Source organism: Neodiprion fabricii, chromosome 3, assembly GCF_021155785.1.
Source record: "Neodiprion fabricii isolate iyNeoFabr1 chromosome 3, iyNeoFabr1.1, whole genome shotgun sequence".
In the NCBI taxonomy this organism is placed as follows: Eukaryota; Metazoa; Arthropoda; class Insecta; order Hymenoptera; family Diprionidae; genus Neodiprion; species Neodiprion fabricii.
Genome location: NC_060241.1, coordinates 31,959,064 through 31,981,743, shown reverse-complemented (window position 1 = coordinate 31,981,743; position 22,680 = coordinate 31,959,064). Strand labels below are relative to the sequence as shown.

Here is a 22,680-nt window from a genome sequence, read left to right as displayed (position 1 = left end):
CCAATTTCGGTTATTAACGAATCGATAAATCTTTACCCAAAAGTTAGAGTCGGTTTCGACGATAAGCAGACGAAGAATATTCGAGAGAATAAAGCTCAAGCGTCAAGTGTCCGCCTTAGCGTCAATTAGGGTGATGCTTGTGACGTACGGAACGTTAAACGCCACGCAGGGAATTAAACTGCTGCATGTATAATGCGCACGATGAAGTTAATCAGCTTGTCAAAAATTGCGACGTACTGTCTGAAATTGAATTGCAGCTTTAGATGATCTATCGGGTGATTAGTGTCGATTGTCAATCATCGCTCGACAATGAAACGTAGAATGTGAGAATTTCTAATGGTATTTGTAAATTTGAAACGAGAAAATGAAGATGCGTCTAAACGCGGGTTCGAGTCACTGGCAACTCCTGCGATAACAACCGAATGAATCCGCGAAAAGTAATCTAAACGGAAGTTAAATCAGTTTTCTTCACACGAAAAACAACCGGCGAGAGCCAGTGAATATTAAAAGTTGAGGTGGAAGTTGATTTTTTTATATAATTGATCTCGAAAGTAGAAGCAACCAACATTAAAAAGTTGTTGAGTATGAGTGACGTTGAAGATAAAGTTACTATCGTGGCTGTGAATCAGACGCCAAGCGACGTATTGTATTGACAATAAGTAGCATATGTTTAATTGATTGTTGGGATGGTTTGAGGTGCCGATCGTCAATCGACGTTCAAAAATACCACTAAGGCTAGCCGAACGACGTGACGAATGGATGCTATGGTTCTTTGTATGCCAGGTGTCGACAAGTTCGAGTCGCTTTGCATTCACTCGACGTTGTCGAGAGCGTATAATATAATGGATACAAGGATTTCGTGCGGATTTGACACCCGGTGAAGGAGTCGAAGACAGCACCGAGACTTTTTGATCGTTCGCGTCCTTCGCGTTCACGGATGGAACTTCAAGATCGTCGATTCGTTCCGAATTTCACGTTTAAATTCCTTCACCGGATTTCACTCGATCGCTCTAAAATCGAGGTAAGAAAGTCCGAATGAAATCGCATAAATTTGTTTCCCCAAATAGTTAATTTAAAATTAATCTCTCGGTAACACCTTTGGCGGTTTGGTTTTTTCATTTATCCTCAATTGATCATCTGCGCGACCGGACGCTACGTCCATTTCAATCAATCTACAATTTTATACAGCGGTAGATGATAAATGGCCGAGCAGCTACTCATTAGGACTGTTTAAACGATGTATAATTTCCCAGATCGTAAAGAGCTGTAAAGTAGGCATTAGGAGTTAAAGCGGCATTTAAGGGCCAAAAATTACGGCCATGAGCGAATTCGATTCGGTGATGCGTTCGTCGTTACGACTCCGAAAGCCTGCGGCGTACTTGAGGATAGAGTGAAATTCATGGGGTGTCGATAAGTTGAAACGTGCAGCCTTGGCGCCTAAGTGATGGATAAGTATGAGCCACGTGAAAGAAGCCTAGTCGGAATTTAATGAAACCCAACTACGAGCGGATATGTAATTAATCGACATCCCGACTCCGCGGATGTTAGCTAATCGCGGTAATTATCATCGAGGTCACGTCTCGAGCAGCATTATCATCAAAATGTCTGATATGTGAAATTGGACAGTTTCCATAGCGATTAACGACACCGATAAATTCCGCAAACGTGCCGATAACTGGTATTGATTGTTAATATAAGAAACGTGTGCATACAAACATTCATTTTTCCACTATCATACCTTTTCCAATAATCATTCCGGCAGCTGGTCATTACTCCTCCTCCTCCTCCTCTTCATCCTCCTGGAAAGCTTACGCCGCTGTTTGCAACGTCTTTGGCATTTTATTCATAAATGTTGATATTTTTTTTACTTCCTTTTCGCGGGCGGCGCCGGCGATTTATTTACCTAGACGGCATAAATCGCACGGCAAGAAAGTGAAGAGGAACAACTGGAATTTATCGAACATATCTTTCGGCGGTGTTGTAACGTCGAGGAATGGCGATGACGTGGAGCGTTTTTGTTCACCTCGAGGTCTGGATTAGACGGCGAGTTTCAGCAGCACACAATCCGCGTTCTACGTAACCGGAGCAAAAGGCCGTACAAAAATGGCAATAACAGTAAAATAAGCCGCTGCTTTTCAGCGTAGGTACGTGAAAATTGGCAATCAAGCACGTCGGTCTTCGTCGAAACAACTCATTAAATTCCAAACTCCATCAGAGGCTGTTTATCGAAGATTCCGAACTCCTGCCAGAAATTCGTCAAACTCGAAGGTTTCGCCGTCCAACGTCGGAGACGCGAAATGAAAATGAGTTTGGTTACGCGTTGAAATTCTCGTTCGAGTGTCGTCGGAGGCGGGAAAAACGGTTGACGTCGAAACGAGTTCAGCAATGCGCAAATACTCGGCACGTGCACAGGTGTTACAATAGTTAGCGAATAAGCTATTCTCGGCGGCATCAAATCGGTTAATTGGCATGAAAAATAAACGAACAAAGATGATTCCGAGGCTATTCCTGCCGATGAAGTTGACTGGCTAGAAAGGATTCACCTCGCGGCCTTGGCCAATGATGAGGATTTTACCGAACCTCTTTGATGAGCTCACGAGACGCGTCATGATCCAAGTAAACATCCGACTCGCGCCATTGCGATTGATCATCAAACGACGGGTTAATTAACCTCGGACCATTTTGCTCTCAGCTGAGCAATCGTGACTGCACCGACGACGGTAGTTTAATTAACTATTGAGCCACCTGCGATACTGCAGTCAACCTCAGAAATTGCACTCGGCGAAAAGCTCTCCCGGTCTTCGGCTTAGACTTTCCGTCCACTTTCAGGTTTCCCGGTTACTTTTTCCGTACTTTTAGTTTCCTCCAATTTAGGATTCGCGGACTCCGTACGCCTTGATCATCCCGCCGAGTCGACGAGACGCTTTATTCGTCTCACCGTTTCACGCTGCGTGCCGAATCACTGGGTTTGCGAATCTGGATCTTTGCATTCGCAAACTAGTTTAGCAAGTCTAAAACCCGCTTTGTGCTAGTTGCATATTATTATGCATACTTTGTTGAACGACGAAATGAATTCTATCGTCGATGGCGTAACTTCACGCAATAAGTATGCCTCGAATTGATCCCAAACGAATTTTCATCGCTGTATCAATTCTGAAAATTGAGCATTTTTTGTGTGAAATCGAAGAAAAACGTGAACGGACAAAGTGACCAAGGTTTACGCACAGAGAGTATATAATGTATACGTGACGTTGAATTCCCGTCTCGTAACTTCTATTGTTATTCCCGATGGATAATCAACTTGATTATTACTTTATCAACGATGCGGTCGAACGAACCTCCTCCTCGTATCTCACCGAGCACCACTCGAATGGCGTTGTTAAAAAAAGGTTACGCTTAAAATCGCTTGCGAGAACATCTCGCTTAAAATTTTCAAATTACTTATCCAAGCGCGGAACTGTTATAATAACTACGTATAATCGACACGTCGAAAAATGTTCGCGATAATTTTCAGGCCTGCGAACTTTAAAGCCACAGTGAGTTATTAGGTACGCTCATAAATTCGAAGTTGCTGCGAGGGCATAATTGAAGCAATAATTACCTTCAACTCGAAACGTGTGCGAAACAAGCGCCGAGTAATTAACCAAATTTATACCACAACGGTAACAAGAATCACCGCTTGTGTTAGCCGGGAGACTTTGAAGTGAAAGAAATCACATCTTCGTGCGGTACTTCGGGCTGAATGCCACGCGTAACTCAATCAAAGGAATAACCTCGTTAGGAACGTCGTCTCGGGAGCAAATGCGGAATAATTAAATTCTTTCCGGAAAATGGCAGGCAAAACCGCAAAATATCGTCGAAATTCTTCGTTCGGCCAACCCCGAGGGGATCTGAAGATGCGTGGATCGATTTCGCAAGATTTTTCTGTGCGTCTTATTCAAAGGAGGAGATTACACGAACTTTTTGACCCGAGCCGTCCGTCGAGTTCACTCTCTTCGCTTTGTGTGTTCCGACCTGTCTTCCGGAGTGCCGGTAAGTAGACGAACACGAAACGTGCAAAGCGCCGACGACTTTCCAAGTTCATGAGATTACTACTCTACTTTTAGATTCGCACTCCGTTCGAGCCTATTCAGAAACAATCGAACGACGAATTGCAAGATTTGAAAGTTTTACCTCGGCCGTAACGTCTTCCGTCTAAATTTCTCGAAGTAGAAAATACCCGCCCACCAATTTGCAGAAGTGTGACATGTACCCGCTACCGCAGCCGCTAGGGTTTCTTTTCTTCGGCACAAAACGGCGTTTTGTCAAAAAAATAGTTTCTTTCACGTCCGACAGGCACCAATGAGGTATAATTACTTGTGTTTTTCTACAAATGAAAACAGAGACTAAACGGCAGGTATCAAAAATTTTTGTTTGCTCAGTTCAAAGTGTTACGTGTTGCAAAGAACATACCTACTCCTGCACACCAAAATTCAAAGGTCTTTGATGAATGAGCGATATTTTCACCTTTCGACAGCAACTTTTACTTTTACCGCGTAATCTCGCTCTGAATGGCGACGTCCCACGGATCGTGATTAACGCCTAATTATCTTTTGAAATACTAATTGAGCGTTTAAAGCGCGGTGAACATGTCCTCGGTACTCGTCGTGAAAGACGAATGAAACTTCGAGTCGCACGACAAAGGATGAAGTGAAAAAAGCGCCGTCTATTTTTCGGAACAACGATATCACATTCTTACTTATACGTGTATTGACATACCTAAAATATTTTCAAAGACATGCATTTTCAAGCTTTAAGTTCAGCGTAATTCGAATTCCCGATCTGCCTACCAAATTTCGCGTCCAATATCATTGTCTCGATAAAAGGTTCGTTAAGTATTCATGAAATAAAGAAATCGCGCGATATTCTTATTCCGCATTTTTTCATCGTATACCTGGTGCAGAATAGCGAGTGTAGTTGGCAAAAAAAATAGAAGAGGAATTCCTTGTTCTTATTCTTCTTCGTTCACCTTTTTCTTTCGGCAATTTCGCACCGTGCCGTTAAAAGTATAATAACCACTTACCAATTAACATTTTTCACTCAGACCTTCTGGCTGTTATTTCCATGCGCCGGTTACGACTAACGTGAATATGAAAAGTGATAAAATTTCCTGCCGCATGAAAATGGCAGTAAAGCTGAGTTAACTCCCGCGTATTTAACGCAACTTGTGGTTAAATTATTCCGTTAGAGTTACTCGATTTTCCCAACCCATCGGTCGGTGCACCTTGCAGGCAAATGATGCACCGCCGATCGAGCCGGCAGCCATCACGCCATTTTCTCGTAAACTACCAGAGCGGTTTCTTTTCTTTCTTCTCGTTTTATTCTCTTCCCTAGTTTCTTTTCACCGCGGAATTTCTTTTTCACCATTCTTTTTTAGCGCAATCCTCTTCTAGTAAGAAATAAATACGGCGCCGCGTATTCGGTTTACCCTCATATTTTCTTCTATGCTTACATTTACTTTTTTTTTTCCCGGCGTATACTTCTGTATTTATACCAGTGTAAAAAATATTAGATAACGTGTCACACGCGAATGGTTTATTATAGCACCGTTAACGTTCTCTAGCTCCATCAATATGTCGTGTCCGCTCTTACGTATTGCAGCAACGTTTCCATATCAACGAGATAATTAATTCTTTTCTTTTTTCTTTTCCAAATCATTAACGTTAGTATTATGTCATTTTTATTGGAGATTTTCTCCAGGAAACTCCACTCGTGTTTTCATTATTAACCGCCACTTGGTACCTGTCAGGAATCGATTGTAAAACAATAAAAAATATCATAAATTGAAATCAGATTACGAATTTATACAATTTCAACGAAAAATGTTAGGGACATGCCGCGAAGCTTATAATTTTGAAAGTATGTCGCTTCGGTCTACCGACTTACAATACGACATTACTTATTTATTATCTAACTTCGAATCAATAATATTTGATATTTTCTTTACCACACGAGCTGGAACAAGTTTTATTACATTGTATTAAAAAATTCATTCGCCTTCAAATAAAATTCCATTTAATCTGTAAAAATTTTTAATTACGCACCTCTGAATATAACGTATTGTGCAAGATTTTCTTCCAACAATTCTCGTTCATTTTGAATTTTAACCTACAAGTAACAGTCGCAGGAAATCGGAGGTCTGGATTGAAAATCGAGAGTTTGAATTGATTAACTGACAGACAGAGAAAAAGTTTGGTGGAAAGGGAGGGAAAAACCGTATAAAAAATGAACAGCCTAATTCGGAACTGTCGGGTAACTTTTTTCTCGTGAAAAAAAAGCCTTCGATCCCCGGGTACGCTGAATTCTATCGTGAATAACGAATCATGTCGCGTAATGCGCGAGTATCGAGGACGTGTACCTGTGTGTATACATGATCAGCGTCGGTATCGAGCTGCACAGGATCGTTTCTCCCCCTGGCTTCGGTCGTTAATTTGTCGTTAGAGTAGGAATGATTTTCCGCAGCCCCCGTCGCTGTTGGGAATAGTTCCGTTTTGTAATTGGACGATGTAACAACGAACACGGAGAGTAATAAATTGGGTCTGCACATGAAGAGCGTGCGTCGTCTAATGTAACCGCGATAATACCCAAATTTTAACAATTTTTTTCCCAACTTCTTTTCTTTTCTTTTTTTTTCTTTTTTTTTTTTTTATTCTCCTTCAAACATTTTTGCATGACCGACACATTCGGACCTGCAGGCAAAACGGCGTCGCGGATAGCCTAAAAGTTCTCTTGGCCAGCTTCATCTGCATGTAAATACCTTCGCCTGCCTATTTTCATTAGGCACTAACGGTGCTCGATATTTTTAACTTGAATCACTCCCGAAACCACGAGCTGAAAAACAACAACGAACCGTCGAGGCTAAATACTGATAACCGCAATGCAGGATTTATACATTATGTAAACTAGAACTCGAATCAAACTCTTTATCAGTGAATCAAACATTTTTTAAATTATAAAATTGTATTTGGTTCAATTCGATTGAACCACGTTCATTTTTCTCACTTTAGGTTTTCATTCGTGTACTAATAATACTGATTTTATACTGAAAATGTTAATTTCGCAGATAAATTGATAATCAGTGACAAAACGCGTGAAATATGTAGACTTAAAAATGCGAAATATTCATACAGTTCCTGTGTAATGGGTTTATTTGTATTGGCATTTAATTTTCAACACTCGATATAATTCGTAGGTCTGGATTACAGGCTCGATTGAACTCAACGAGGTCATTCGACATGTAGGTACCCGTACTGCGTATACAGGTGTGCATACATATCGCGTGTCTAATAGTATAAAGACGTATGTGCCAAAAAGGCGTAGAATTTTTTTTTTTTCGCGGCATTTGCTACAAAAGAACCCAAAACGTATAATTCGACTGAAATGAAGAAAAGGTAAAACGCTTTATGTTTGACGAACACGCCCTTTCAGCATCAAAATGTATTTTTATTCATCGCATTTATAAATAGCGTAAGGTTACATCGGCCATTTTTTTGTTTTTTTCGTACGCGACGCAAAAACCTTCAACACATAAAGATTTATCGATTTCGGAACGAATTTAAAAATTTTTTTCAAACACTCATCGAAAATTCTGTCAAAAAATAATATCGGATCTAACGGTATCAGGTCTTTGTGGGCACATACAACGTCAGTGAACGTAATTATTTTTCATAAAGTTCGATGCGAAAGGGCATAACCGGCAATACTTCCGATATTTTACCGTTAAATGGTCAATTTTTTTAATCTCAACATTTTTGACTGTATCCTCATATTTTTCGCGTAAATACAAGGGAGGAAAATACGCGTGGTAAAATGTCGTATAATGGCGGATACGTCCGTATACCATTACAGAGGCGATATAATACCTATAATAAAACGAGAAAAATGCGTATTCGTACAGAATTGTGATATCAATTTCAAATAGGATTCCTTGCTGCTGCTGAAACGATGAAATCTGCCACAGACAAACGCAGAATATTATTCCACGTGTAGCATATCTGAAATAATACAGTCTCGCCTTGAGGCTTGTGATACGTACGGGCACCTTTACAGGTGATATACATGTGTACATGTACATATGTACATCATGTATAAGAGAGCGACGACCCGGTAGCGTGGGAGGAAATGGTCGATTCTACCAATACATAAATACATAATGCTAAATATTCCGCCAATTGTGAACGTCTGAAACTCCCCGCCAGCCTTCCTAGACATGTGCCGGTTCGTAGGTCTTCCGTATAGTCTTTCAGAGATCAATACATCTCGCCGATTCTATCGTTATTGTCTCCCGTTCGTCAAACGCCCTTACAGGTTACCTATGTACCGGCATATCGTCGATATTCGTGTAGATATTCTCTGAACTAGGACTCCGCACCTTTACACAAAGTACGATGTGAAGAACGCCGCGCTCTATTCTCCTCGGGAAAAACATTCCCGTGCTAGCAATATGCTAATTCGAATTATCGCGACAAAGTTTTGCCATAAATTTGAAAAGTGTGAATTTTGCAAATTTCCCGCGTAACCTTGCTGCGAATGACTAAGTGCCGCTTTGCACGTGTCGTTTGATAGTTTCGGTATAAATCGAAGTGATAATTCAAGCGTAGTATCTACCAGACTCGAATCTGCAGGGTTAACCTCTTCACTCTAGGTTCACCGAATCGTGATAACGAAACATTTATCACCATCTATCGAGTAAAATCGATACGATTGTAATTGGTTAACGAGTCATTACGTGGTAAGGAATTGAAGATAATTTTCTCTGATTGTGAGCGAAATGTTGTTGATGGACAATATATGTACATCAAGGTAGTGTTTGAATGGGTCATTTTTCAATTTCTGCCGGCTCACCCCCCAAATCGGCTCCACATAATACAAAACTAATTCTCTAATTTTTTCAAATTTTTATCTCAAATTTTTATCAAATTTTTATGAAATTTGGTACAGGGAGATCTTTGGTTCGCTGATTACGAGTCTGAACTCAAAATTTGAAAGTTCAAAGCGGCGGATCCAATATGATAAACAACCCCAAAAGTTACTTAATATTGCCATATTGGATCCATCGTTTTGAACTTTCAAATTTTGAGTTCAGACTCGCGATCAGTGACCCAAGAAACCGCTAGATATCAAATGTGACCTAAATCTGTTCTGTAGATTTGACGTGCCTCTGAAAGGGTTGAACGGAATCCACCCTCTTTGGGGCACGGGTTAGAGTTGAGTTAAAAATCTGCAACAGTGAGGGAATTATGTTTGAATTCTTTGAAGCCAATTTGGGGGGCGAGCCGGTCGAAATTCAAAAATGATCATTTTAAGGACCACCCTAAATTGTACATCCATTGACGTATGTTTCTGCACGGTACGTGACTTCAAAAGTAGATAGACACTTGTCCTAACTACAGAGCTATGTAAGCAGTACGAGGACCATTACGTACATGTAATATCCAGTCGTAGAAAAGGCACTTCAAGTATACCTTAAACGCCCAACAATAGGTGAACATAAAGTGGTGCATCACGGTAGTAAACGTACGATTAACTATGGTAAGTTTGATTGCGGCGCGAGCATATGCAAAGTACACAGACGCAAAGTGCACGAGTCGAATCGATTCCAGCCATTTCCACTGGACGCAAGCTCGATCCGTTGCACGTGGGCAGGTGAAATATCAGATGCACGCCTTTACACTGCAGTTAACGACGGTGTCACCGTGGAACAGAGAGAGTTTGCCGGTGCTTCAAAGCTATCAAAGGCGCGCGTCCGCTCCGCCATCAGGACGTGGTATTAGCGACCGTGTATAAGGGCGTGGAGGGGTGTGGGAAAAAAGTATAAGGTATACTTCCACGAGCCGAGGGTCAAAAGAAAAGAAGCCTGCCTCGGGTTACGAGCGACGAAAGTTGAGCTTTTGTTGAACGACAAACGCCACTGTTGCTTTATTACTGCAGTACCTACACAGTGAGGGAGACCGCTCGTTGTATACAATATGTACACGGGAAGGGATGATGTACGTAGATGTGCCTGTACAGGAACGGGATACCCGAGGTATGAAAAGAGAAAGGAGATGATCGCGAAGAAGGAGCAGCGGGAGATGGAACAGAGACCGGAGAGAAAAAAAATGAGGAATGAGAATCTGAAGAGAGAGAGAGAGAGAGAGAGAGAGAGTGCTTATCGAATATTGCTACTTTACCTCGACTGCTCGACGACGGTTAAGTTACACCCTTTAAGATCCGACACACCCCCTACCTCCAATGAATTCAGAAACTCGTTTCATCTCGAAGACAGGGAAAATTTCCCGAAGAAGGATTTTGAAAGAACATAAAATCGCGAGTAGTTTTCATTCAGAAGCTCCTTTCTCTCGTTACGAATAAAAATTATTTTCCGTCGTGCTTATGGATATATTTACAAGGACTCGGTCCTACGTAACGACGATCGAAAACTGAAAGAAGAGGAGGAACCCTCTAGACTTTTCCCACAGAATAGTTGACGAAGAAGTTGTCGAGACGTACTGTATTATTAAACGACTGTGCAAGTAGTTGTCGAGCAGGGTGTAAAAAATGATTGCATAAAATTGCATGCGGACTTACGTTATAATTTATGGAATAATAACATATCACCGGTGTCCGGAGATCAGGCCACACATCGCAATCGCCGTAGACGTACGTCGCAGGAAAAGCGGCAGGAAAGACGCAATCTGCAAGGAAACACGAAAAACGGTGATTAGATTTTTACGAGGGAACGCTCGTGAAGAAGGGGTTCATATAAGCTATGGAGGATATAATAACGTAGCTGAGCGTAGCGCGTAACTCAAACTACACATTTGTGCGAGCGAGGCGTATCCCAAGATGGGTTAAACAGGGTACACATCAAGCGGTCTAGGAGAGCCACACAAATCTTGCCAGCGCATGCAAATCACGTGATAAATTTATTTACATTAAACCGTAACGCGGGAGTAGGACTATACGCCCGAAGATAACTGTAAGCGAAACTCTATCCATTACCAACGCTGCAGGGGTTTATAGTTTTGGTAACGTAGACTGAGGCGAAACTCTCTGACGAAGGATATAACGAACCCCGCTTAGTACGTATACGTATATCCGGAGCAATTATGCGGTGCTTGATACGACAGGACGAGAGGGTGCGCGGAGAAATGAAGAGGGAGGGAGGGAGAGAGAGAGAGAAAAAACGTTGAAGCTACGCAAGCGTTTCGACGTTGCAGCAATCGCTTGCCAATCACTGAACCGACGATCGTAGAACCAACCGGCAAGTTGATCATGACTCTCGAGATACGCGTTACAGGCTCCTGATAAGTGTTACACTTCTGGCGCAGCGGCAAAGCCCGACCGTAACCTCCTGACACCGATGAATTATTCTGATCCTTAGAGATCAGAAGTTGAACGTTGAGGGGAATAAAAAAAAAAAAAAACCAGTATACAAAGAAGAAGAAAAAAAAAAAAAAAATAAGAGAAGCAGTAATGAATAAGAAAAATGAACGAAACTGAAGGCTATTTCTGAGGTGAAAGGAAAATTGATATTGCTTTTTCTTGACGCGTTTCAAAGGTATACATATACATATATATATATATGTATATATGTATACACATATAATATGAGGTAAGGTAAGGTTCCCAGTGCGCAAAATGCCTTCAGGAAAATCAGCGTTATATTAGCACCGAGACTCTGTACACTAACGAAAATTGTAACAAGTCAATATTTTTTCTTTTTTTTTTTTCCTCACATGTCCTCGAAACTTTCTAAATCCTCGTGAAATTGAAACGAATTAAATTGCTCGAATTCGTGAACTGTTGTAACGCGTGTCAAGTAATTTCTACACGCATCGTTCAAAATCATGCATAAACCGCTGCCCACGTGCGCATGGAAACATCAAAATATTTTGTAACTGAGAATTGTTTAAGTATGACTGGCCTCAATACGGTACAACGAATTTTTTTTTTTCACCATCGCTGCAGCGCAATGTAAGAGTTGGACATAGATTTATTACGAGAGTATTTAAAACGGTCAAGTGGCTCCTTAATTACGATTGTGTAAACGAACTAACGGCTGGAATTCATTTACTTGAGACGTATAATATGGTGTTTTACGTGCGGGTATATATGTGTAATTGAATGTCACTCGGTAGCCTTCGTCAGTAAACTTTGTAATAAGTGATTACGTGATGCGGACGAATAATTATATGCTGTTTGCGAGATAATCATCGCCAGGCAAAACTACGCGTGTAATGCATTATTCGATTACATTAAATTGCAGAGAATGCTAAAGACACGGAGAATAATCTCTAGGTATTTATTATACCTACGTAATGTAAGTAAGCGTGTCTAATTAGAGTGGTATTAAAGTAAACGATGCAATTCTTGACTCGTCGTTAAATTTTTTTTTTTTTTTTTTCTCTCTATTTTCGTTCGCGGAGGAAACATTTCCGCAAGCACGCGCCTCGATCCTTTTCAACTTACCGCGAGGCTAACACTTGAGTCCTTGAGTCTGTTTAACTCTCGAGTTTTATTTTGCGATTTAATAAAAATCGCGTTGTATCCAAGCTCTCTAATTTTTATTGAGAACGAGATTTATACCGTTGAAAAGGTAACCGTAACGAAATAAATACATTTTTACAAAAATGAATTAAAAATTAGTCAATTTCAAAGAGTTTCAAGTAAATTCCACTCAACCGTTGTACAACGCTTCTCAATGCTCAACTTCTTCAAGGCAATTGTCGATCTTGTAGAAAAAGAATGATCGAAAGTTTGTGATGATTTTTCGAGGGAACGAACAATCGTGCAACGTATAAATCATTCATAAATCTGCTCGAACGATTCATCAGCGCGGTTTTAATACAGGCGTCAATTGCGCGACATCTGCAAGAGGCGATTACTGAATTCCCGTCAATTACCGAACACGTTATTAGTGCGAAGGTGTGAAACGGAGGCGAAAATACCCCAGACATCGATAATTATGCGGTCTGTGGTGGAAGCTAACGAACGAACGGATTTGCAGCCGCAATTTTGCGGCCGGAGCGCTTTTAAAGCGGGGAAAAGAAATTCGAGGCGTTGGTGGAGAAAAAAGAAGCAGCGTCGTGACGCACGCACGGATTCGTGGTCTGCAGGTTTGCAAAAAGCATTAAGCCCGTGACCGCATACCGAACGAACTTTGAACCCCCTGAAAGGATTACCAGTAAACGACCAGCAACGACGATTCACCTGAAACAACGCGAACTCGCGGCTAAACGCGGCGAAACGACGCTGGTGCAACAAGGCTGGCCGAGCGGCCGGTGCTACGTCGTCTCTGCTAACGAGGGCCGTTAGTTTTAACAACAATTGCAACCAACGCGCCGGAACACGCGCGCCTCTCTCCGCCAACTGAACTGCAATTGCGAACCAGATGGGCCAACAAATTACACCCTCTGATGCAGTTCCGTCTTTCCGGAGAGCAAATAAACGCGCAAGCGCCGAGCGTTTCGGTCCTTACGACCGTCCAACTTTGAAAATTTACACACGTACCGGATATAAATCCCGCGGCATTTTAACGACTTGTAATTTTGCCGCTTGCGCTGACGAGAACGAGAAAGAGAAAGAGGAATAATAAGTCTAGGGGAAAAAAAATTTCAACACAGATCGCTCGTAACCGATGGAATTCACTGAGATCCTGTCCGTGGTCCGATCAAATAGTGTTCAAGTTTTGTTAACTCATCGTTGAACGGTGTCTCCAATTATACAATTAGGATAAATCGATTTTTTATGCCCAATTTTTTTTAATCCGTCAGCAATCTATTTTCCATTGCAGTAAATGCGACAACTGGGCTCAGTTTCTGCCTTGACCGTACATTTGTTAGATATGTGATAAATCCACGGTCAGTGACCAAAGGCCGCTTCAGAATTTTTATCGATCTATTGCGATATATCTTATTTTAAATTAACAATCGAATAATCACGAGGTGTTCTTGAATGTTGAAGCACACGGAGCACATGATGTTACTCGCAAAAACATTGGATGAAGTACGTATCGTACGATTAAAGGAAGTGGAGAAGAATATCGATTATACCCATCGCTGCATAAGTTGGTGAAAAGTTGATGTAATTTGTTTGTCTCAGGCGGCTGGTTGGTTCATTCATCGGTGCATTCACCCTGAACCCAATGAATTGTAGAATATACCAGAAACGCTTTATTCTTTCGCGTTTAGAATCAATCGGCCGATCGACTGTAAAAACCAAGTTTCACAGACGAGCTCGCAATTGGCGATGGTATAGGTGAACTTTCATGCGGGGCTGTAGCGGCATGGTGTTATTTATGCACACCTCTGCAGTACGGGTGCGCATTTCTCTACGTGATTCGTGTACCAAACGGATTGTAGAATTTTTCCAAAGAAACACCTGATACGTGGATAATCAAGTTATTTGTCATCCTGGCTCTTGCAGTTTGAAAAATTATTCGTTTTTAGGTTCGACCAAAGATTAACGAAGTCCGTTCCCTGTAACGGATTGAAGTACCCGGCATACCCTGGATTCGTGGCGGTATACAGCGAGGGTTGCAGGAGGCAAAGGGGGAGGGGGAGGGGGATTTGATAAAGACTATAAATAAGTTTATTTTCTGGTGTCGGCGATGTGTCTCGTGTTTTTGGAAAGTTTTCTTCGGCATCGGAACTTTCGGTAAATTCAACGCGAAGCGACGGTGCTTTGGCCCCTGGAACTTTTCACTTACTGCAAAAGTTTGTTCATTTACCGCCTCCGGCTGAACGCAATACATCTTTTCTCCTTATAAACGAAAAGCTCGAAGTTTGCCACGCGGAAACCGATCATCTCTGCTGATCAGCGATAAACTGATAAAATACAAGAAGTATAGACGAGAAGTGATAGGAGAAATGCTCGACAGGCACTTGACCGAAGAGAATGAAATCCACTTGAGGAATGAGGCGAGGAGGAGAATTAATTACCAGGAGAGGCGACGACAGCTGACGATCGCGTTTGCCAGGTGGCGTGTAAAACGACGCCTCGTGAAGAACGGTAAGTCGAGACGCACATGCGGCGCATTGAATCTTCGACCGTGCATCCGCCAAGAGGATGATTCGAAAGACATATGAGTGAAAAAAAAGAAATCCAACAACGAAAGCAGTCGCAAGCACTGTACGGTGATCCAATTATACGTGTCAGGATGGATGAATTCAGAATATTTAGGGCTGCGGTTGATTTATCGTGGCTTTGCGATGATGAAAATACGACCTGAGATGCGAAATTTGAAAAATTAACACGCTGCCGATAAGTTTACGTTTTATTTCGATCGAGATTGCCTCTCGAAAATCTGAATACACGGATGACTACGGACAATCGTTGAAACGGAAACGAGAAATATCTGAAACACCGGCGTCGTTCGAATCTCTCAACGGAGGTGGGGGGATTACTTTAAGTCGAGTAGGGTCGGGAGGAAAACAGCTTATGGGTATAATAAAAGCAAGAAATCGTTTATACACGGTTAGCAGCTTAGGTTTGAAAAATAGAAACACTCACTCCTGGCAACGGGTTAAGTGTGACTCGACGTCGGCAGACATCTGGAAACCCAGAGGCGACATTACCAGACGATTCTGCATCTAAACTGCAGCCGAGTTTCTATGCGGTGAGAGCTGTAGACGGACGGGCAAGTGTCTCAAGTTACGGGCGCGCATACGGGAGTACGTGTAACATTTTCTCTCGCGTTATGCATGTACGCGTTGCATGTTCCCAGAGCATATACGCGGCTCGCTGTTCCAAAGCGTACGTACCTGGGGTACAAGACGAGAGTAGCGCGCAAGGATAGTCGTGGAAAACCGACGTACCTAGATGTCTGACCGCAGGTGTGACTGGGATTAGCGAGGACTCGAGTTGGGTTATCAGCTCGGACGACAAAGCTGGCGTTTCGAAATACGTACGGCGAAATACACTTTGCCCCTCTTATCGCAGGGTTTACAGAGATCTGCGCGTAGATAAACGGGTGTATTAATACTGATACCCAAGGCTCTGGGAATCGGGCTAATTTGTCCCTCGAGAGCTGTCCCTAATTTTCGAACCGTGTTGATCGGCCGAACGGATAGGGGTAAAAGTGAACGTGAACGAGGAAACGGCGGGTACGATGTGCAAGTTTTTGTAATTCTAGCAAGGTGCGATACAGGGGATGACGCGAATCGTGGCATTTCCCGTTCACGCTGTCGCGAGTAACTCACGTATCCTACCGAGACATTTCGGAACTCACGCTTCGAAGTGCGGTTATAAGCATGGTCCGGCAGAAAGTTTGAGCCGTTAAGAACATGTGGCTGACTGAGCAGGAGGCAAAGAGTGTAACGATTGCGAAGCGCCTCGAAGAAAAGAAATAACGAAGCCCGGTGGGAGTTCGAAGAGTAAACCACTTCAGCGGCAGCCCATTACACAGAGTCAACATGCCGCGTATACTCCTCTCTTGGAACTCCGGATAACCGCTAATAAGAGCCGTACATTTTATTGCCGATGAGGAAGCACAGCCGAGAGCTGGAAACTGAACAACAGCCAAACTGAGAACTGGGGGTGTGATGGAGGCCACGGCGAGTCAATTTGTCGAAAGGTGGAAACGATCGGCGTGCAAATCGAATCTCTCGATGTTCGGTACGCCGACACGCATCTCCAGCAGCATATAACGAGTGATGATAAATCTTCGGGTACGCACGACGAGACCGTTAACCACGTCCCATTTGGCATCGATCATAGCCGACAAATGGTTGAAGCATCGATCGTTTCTCGATGTATCGACGATGGACTGTCCCTTCCGGTTTACCGACTGGACGTATCGTCACGCATCCGGCAACGTATCGTTATGAACCTCCGTCCATGAAGGAGAGTCAAGGTATGATATTTACACTGTCTCCGCTTCTGAACCGGAAACTGACTCAACCGCAACAAACTGCGGCGAAACTGCAGCGGTCTGTGCGCACGTTTTCTGACGGATAAAGTGCGCCATTTACTCTTCGCCCTGGCCGACCTTCTTATCCTTTATCCGTTACTTTTTCTTTTCTTTTCTTTTTCTTCTTTTCTTTTATCTTTCCGGGGCGACATACAAGACGCCGGAGACAAGAGAGTGAAATAAAAGAAGCACGGTGTATTTATCTCCGTGGGTTTTTAACACTCGGGAATTTAGAGGTAGTTTCAAGTTTTTTACGACAGCTTTCCACAGTCCACAAGTTGCAACTTTGTCAGATAAACCTGATCTCTCTCTCTCTCCTCTCTCTCTCTCTCTCGCTGACTCTCCCTATCCCTCTAGTTTCTTCTATTTTAACCTATATTATTTTTACTTTTATTTCTATTTTCACTCATTTTTACCTGATTGATTTATTCATCCATTTATTTACCTGTTTATTAGTTTTTTCTTTACTTACTGTCCATTTTAGTTCTACACATCTTTATCTACTGCTGTCTCTCTTCTTGTGTTATTCCCACAACTCTGGTTTCTATTTTTATTCTAATTTTGCGTTATAATACGCGTTTCATGTCATAAGTATGTTACATATCCTAAGGGGACTTGTCCCAGGACGAACAAATGCCTCTCTCTCTATATATCTCTACACCCTTCTCTCTCCCTCCGTTCACTTCCTCTTCTTCTTCTCCTTCGTGTTCCTGCCCTCGAGTCCTTTCCTCACTTTCTCCTGCCGAGCCTTATATACATACATATATATATATATATATATCGAAATTCCTACCGAATTCCTCCGGCATCCCGCGTCGCCTGTCCCGCGTTGTCGTCGAGACGTGGATTTCTCGCGAGAGAGTTCGCAAACGTTTGTCTAGCTCGCTAATTTCGCTCACAGAGTTCAAGCTCGTAATTTTCGCAGACTATTAGAGATTCTCGAAATTATAGTAATCCCCGGAGAGGGAATTAATTTCCCGCGGCCTTGATCCGTGCCCACGCTCAGACCAAATCGTGCGGCCAGTTAAGCTTTTTGCCCTCGTCTAGACTCACGTATAATATTTATCCAAAGCCTTTCGGTCAAGCTTGCGGGGTTTTCCTTACCTGGAAGGTTAATTGAAAATGTAAATTGTTCGTAACGTGAACCAAATATTTAAAAAATTTTATTTTGTTCGAAAAACGTCGAACGCTTAAACGTTCACCACCATGACGCCAAATTATCACCTAAAGAGAACCTAATCCTTCTATTTTGGTAAGCTCTGCGTCTGTCTTTGATGGTTTCTACCGATGTACCTACAATTATGGATACATGACGTCGTCAGATGGTGTGAGAAGTGCTCGTAAGTTAGTGTAATTTTCACCGAATAGAAAATCACATCAGAAAAAGATTCGAGTGTCGTTCCTGACGTAGACGTAGGTAGGGGAGGTGTGTGTATACAGTCCGGATTATTTACGATGCAAGATCGAAAGGACGCTAAATCCTATCGGGCTTTCATCCTTCACGAGAGCGACAGACGTGGTGGCCGAACTGTACAGACGGCTACGAGGCGAGGGCAAGAAATGGGATTGTTTTCTCGACGGGAAAAGGATAAGGAGAAAGAGGAGGAGGAAGAAGATGAAGGAGAAGACGAAGAAGAAGAAGAAGAAGAAGAAGAAGAAGAAGAAGAAGAAGAAGAAGGAGGAGGATGAGGAGGCCGCAGCATTGTGTTACCTTGTGAAAGATGTATAATCGTGTAAGTGGGACGTCGCTGGGCTTCGCCCATTTCCTGCAGGGATCTCTGCTCCGCACGAGTTGCCTATTCGTCATTTCAGACGAATCGCTCCCACAGGAGACTCCAATTCGTCCTCGATATCACTTAACTCGAGCCAATGGAGAAAGATTTCAGATGATTCCGAACCACCACGGAGCAAAGAACAATGTATTTATCTGTACAACCAGCCACTGCAGCCGGAGAGGGAGAGAGAAAAATAAAGCCTCACGTCATCCCACAGGGCAAAGCTCGTAGTTTCTGCCGCACAGGGTGGCGATAAAATATCAAACTCGTTTCATTTCTGACTCATTGTCGCTTTGATCGCCGAAAAATATCATATTTTTCTAAACATTCTTCCTAATTGGCTGAGAATTTTCAAGCTTGTAACCTTTCAACGTATCATTGGAGGAATAATTAATTGTGAGAGTCTGTGATGTTCCCTTTATGCTTCCTTGGGAACTTGATGTTTTTTTTTGCTAGCAATGAAACGTAATACGGTTTTTCTTTCGCTGTTTATATTCTACTCTTGAAATCCGAAACGTTCCAAGAATTTTATAATACTCAATTTTTCCGATACTTTCTCATTAGCGGAGTTATTTTTCAGAGGCATTCAATTTCTGAGCTAACCCCGTCACTGTAGCGGCGATACCGATTCCTTGCCAAAATATGAACAATATCCGTGTAACAAAGAGCTGCGTACACGATACAGCCCATTATTCTTCAGGGGTTTCTCAAAAATAAAAGACGCAGCTTTTTACATTGTGGGGTATATTTATTTAGCGAATTTTCAAGCGTTATTTTGTCATGCCGTCGCGCGACCCATTATACGCTCGATAATAATGTGCCGAGCGAGAAAATGATGAAATTTAGCGCTAATTTTATTCCGCACTGTTTAAACCGTTCCCAAGCGTCGTCGTCACACACTGACAATTTAATTACGTTATTATATCCAGCCTGCAATATCTGATCATCGTTGCTGCATAATTATTATGCTCTAGCACGATATTTGTGTAGGTAGTACAGACTGTGTCAAATATCAACTCGACGAAGTATCTCGTATGAAATTATTTATGTGCATAGAACAAGGCGCAGGGATAGAAAAAAGCGTAAAAATTGCCCAAAGGAAAGAAAAAAATTTTTGCGCAGGCGAGTATAAATTTATGTATTCCATGGTGAATATATAAGGGGTGTGGGTGAAATATTGCTCGTATACAATATCTAATACCGTGTAAAATAATTCTGCATATATAATACAGAATGTTATACAAGTAAGAAATTCCAGTGAAAAAACGGACCGATCGTGATTCGAATGAAAATGAGGTAAAAATCGAAGTGCCCGAGGTTTATAGACTCTCCAATTTGCATTAAGCTAATCATTTTGCATGCTAGAAATTCTCAGGTACGTATGTTATATACGTGGATTGGAAATTGAAAATTTTATTGTATAAAAAAAATAATCACATCGACTTTCGACATCGACTCGTTTATGGAAACGTCCGAGACATGCCTTAAGCATTGCGAAAATAATATACACAAATTTTCAGAGAACTTTTGACGCTTTTCAAGTCACGGTGACCCGCAAAATCCGAATAACAAAACACAGAGTCGGATTATTTACTGCATACAGCATAATTGGACCTTCAGAAAAAAATGAATCATCCAGTATTACGCGGTTTTATAATTTACAATGAAACGACTAATCGTACACGTGAAAGTCACACCCAACATTTTATAATAACGAAACACCAACTTATCGTGTCATTATTTTTCATTTCCTTATTCACTCGTAGCAGGCTGTAATTCCTCTACCGATAAAAGTGGGTAAATACACTTCTCCGTGCAAATACGCACAGAAATTTATAAAACCCTGATGAAAAGTTTTAAGAACGAAACAAAAGAAACGAGATTAAAATATTTATTTCACTCTGCAGCGGCGTGGCGATACGTTCCTACCACCCTATAGATGAGATCTCGACGCGGTGCAAACGGTGGAGAAAAATGAAACGAAAAGATTGGCAAAGTCGCCAACGCGCGGTTGGAAGAGTACAAGCAAGGTATAAGTTGGCTCTGTACACAGCAGCAGCTGCAGAGCGAGAAGAGGAAGCAGGGAAGAAGAAGAACAAGAAGAAGAAGAAGAAGAAGAAGAGGTTGGTGCAGAGTATTGGTATGTTGAAAGGTGGAAAGGAAGAGAGAAGCAAGGCAGAGAGGTAAGGAGGAAAGATGGGAGCGCGGAGAGAAAGAGGAATATTGTAAAGTCGATTTGGCGCACGTGGAAGGAATCGGGAGATTTTCATGCAGCACCGAAATACGGACAATTTATTTCCAGAGACGAAGATACGCCTCGCGTGACGGACGAGAGTTGCAGCGAGGTGCAGCGGAGGTGGAAAAGCGTCCGCCTCCGAAGATTCTTGAAAAGCTCGATCCGCGATCCGCTCGAATGGCGAAGCCGGAGGCGCCGATCGCGGGTTTAATGACGATAAGATCTCTTATACTGTCATTACGTTAGTCTTTTAACGAGGCCGCCTCGCCCCGGCGCTATTCATATTTTCCTCAAACCGGTTGGGGAAGAAGGTGAGATCAGTTAAGCTCGCCTAAAGAGGGATGCGGGAAAGAGGAATAAAAGAGCGTTGCAGAGGACGGAAGAGAAGTGACTGGCATCGAGGAGGATAAACTCCCTGTAATTCATATCTTCACCGATTCCGTGTTCGTAAATTTATGGTAAACAGCGATCGTGAAGTGAGTGAAGAAATTTCATTAGCTTAATTTGAAAAACCGTAGCTTGTACACGTTTATTTAACATCGTTTCAGACGAATATTCGAACTTGTTTTTTTCATCTAGACGGCAATCAACTGAATTAACAATCATCGTGGGTATTAATTCTGTCAGATGTTATGCTTGATGAATAATCTGGTCGTAAAATATACGGTGAAACGAAGATCAAACTGTTTTCGATGAGCACGCGGTTCGGTTAGATTCATATCTACCCTGGAAGTGAAGAAAAAAAAATATCCTTCCGGATGCTACGTAAGCAGAACAGGAAATCGATCTGCTGGAAAAAAATGACTGAGTTTGTTAGCGAAATGGCTTTGAATTACAGCTGGCGTACTTGACGTAATTATTTTCTTGCCTTATTAAAAGTTGTAATAGACGTAAAAGCGGTTTTATTTCGTTACTTATTTTATTTATTTCGTTTACTTGGTAGAACTTGGTTACAGCATGTGAAGTAATTACTGGAATCAGTTGAGTGAATCAACTATTGAAATCTTGTTTATTTATATAAGAAATAATAGGCAAGCGACAATCTATTCTTGAGAGTCATTCGCTATCGTTTATTTCAAACGATACGGTTAAACGCAGGAACGGTTGCTAAATTGATTGCTTTATTTTTTGCAACAATTATAACAGTATTGTAATTATTACGATGATCAGATACTTGGGCAATTAAAGAATGACCCACTTTTAACTGACATACAAATTGTCATAATGTAAATCAGTTTCTTTTAAGATAATTCAGATAGAAATTCGAAAGTGCAGACGTGAAAATTAATTCAGACTAGAGATGAATAGAAAATTCTTTGCCCGTTACCAAATCCATAACTACGTGAAATTGCCTGTTATTATTATTGTCATCTTCACATCAGCACGGCTTCATTTCGTTTCATTTTGAAGCCTAATTAATTTTGACGTTTACTCAGAAATTGACATATTTTTACCACCTCTCAAGACAAACTTGAAATATTATTCGAGCAAAACGAAAATTGAAAACGAAGAGAAAATGTCCTATAAAGAATCCTTAATAACTGAATATTACACCGTATAAATAGAATTCTTTTACCCGTGAGAAGATCCCGTTCATTATTTTACTCCTAGCTATACGATATACCGTCTTCTTGTTACACTTCATAACAATTACCCGCTTATAAGCTGCGCGCGATGCAGCATGAGGTGTAATTATTAATTAGCAGTCGCGTTACAAACACTCGCGAGTGGCTGGA

General features: G+C 41.8%; 1 long non-coding RNA gene across 1 annotated transcript; it reads left to right on the top strand.

Moving 5' to 3' along the window:
- Positions 1 to 3,882: 3,882 nt before the first annotated feature.
- On the top strand, positions 3,883 to 22,471 carry LOC124177584. The gene is made up of 3 exons (XR_006869637.1): positions 3,883 to 4,032; positions 4,107 to 4,346; positions 20,616 to 22,471. It is a non-coding gene; the product is annotated as an uncharacterized LOC124177584 (long non-coding RNA).
- Positions 22,472 to 22,680: the final 209 nt, after the last annotated feature.